Source organism: Mus caroli, unplaced genomic scaffold (assembly GCF_978045245.1).
Source record: "Mus caroli unplaced genomic scaffold, Mus_caroli_1 scaffold_10, whole genome shotgun sequence".
Classification (NCBI taxonomy): domain Eukaryota; kingdom Metazoa; phylum Chordata; class Mammalia; order Rodentia; family Muridae; genus Mus; species Mus caroli.
The window spans coordinates 15,503,736-15,505,366 of NW_028227265.1; positions in this window are offsets into that span (position 1 = coordinate 15,503,736).

A 1,631-nucleotide genomic window follows, 5' to 3' on the forward strand; every position below is an offset into this window, starting at 1 on the left:
CTCTGCTTCCTCTGGGGTAAATTCTTATGCTGTTTTTCTTCTCTGAATTGCATATAGGTTCTTCATCTCTCTAGTGGTCGATATTTAATATGGATTTAAATTTGGGATTTGTGATAAGGTGAACTTTCCTTTTATGGGTGGTTATCTACTGTACTGAGAAGTGCTACAATGTAGGTTTTGCTATATCGGGAAGAGTGTGTCTGAAGTAGCTTTTAAATTAATGTCATTTCCATCATGTGTCTATCCTTCCACTTCCCATTCATCTTTCGGTTTAATTTTTGAAGCAATATCATGCTGCTCATACTTGCAGCATCGCTGGTGATGCTTTTGAGCTTCTAACCCTCTTGCTTTTACCCTCCATATTTTGGGACCACATGCGTACAATACCACATTCACTCTGCAGGGTACCAGGGTCCAAATCCTGGGCTCCATGCAGGTACAATCATTGCTCCAGCTCCACCAACTGAGCTACATCTCTAACACCTCCATCTCTTCTCCGTTTCTTAATGAGATCTGATATTTACAAGTTCCAAGACCCCATAGGATTTTGGAATGCCAGCAGATATCCTCCTCTTCTGGTGCCCCAACATGTTAGGGCTGAATATTCTTTTACCACACACAGCAGGTGTTCCTACTTCTTAACTTCTTGACTTTAGTGCTGAATTCATGGCTACTATTTCTGAGAAAGTAAACTTCTTTGACACAGAGAGTGAGTCATCTCAAAGACACACAAAGTGGGCTTCACTTTTTTTTTTCAATTTTGGCAGATACAGACACCATTCATTAGACAACGGTGAGATGTGTGTCAGTTTGTGGAAACTGATGTTCCAATGGATAGGTCACCCAAAGGAGGGGTGAACATGTGAAGGAGTTTGTCCTCCCATTGTCCTCAGTCTGGGGATTGACAGTACACTGTACACCAACCTCCAATGATTTGGGTAGAATTGAGTTTTTACTGTATACCTTAGTATCGTTATAACTCGCTCATGCACTGGCTTTCTCTTTCCCTTCTCTCTTTCTCTCTTCCTGGTCTTATCTGACCTCTGATCTCTCCATCTTATTTTCAGAATAATTCACGATCTTCAATAACCATCCTTCTGCCTTCTCCTCTCCTTGCTATTTGTTCTTCTCTGAGGTCCCTTGTGTTAGCTTTTGTTGTTGCTGCTCCTGCTGTAATTAACATCTGAGAGAACAATTTTAAAAAGGAGGAAAGTTTTATTTGAGAAATTGTTTTAGAGGTGACAGTCGGTGCTTGGGTGACTCCATTTCTAGGGACCTTTGCTCAGGCAGAACACCATAGTTGTGCACCTTTCCCACTTAGATAATCCTCCCTGGAAACATCTCTACAGGCACTTCCAGCTCTGTGCTTTATGAATCTCCTAGGTAGTTCTCAACGTAGCCATGTTGACGATCAGGATTAGCATGTCTCCTCCTTCATTTCTTGTTAGTAAGTGTAACTGCACTCAGATGTTGTATGCATTTCGCTTTGGGTATGAAGTCAGCAATTCGAGCTTTGAACATGTATGTTGGCATTTCTTTTTGCATTTCACAAGTTGCTCTCCCATTCATTTATTATAGGTGTTCATACCAAACTATGCAGAGAAAACCAAGTTTACGAGTCTAACTCTGAA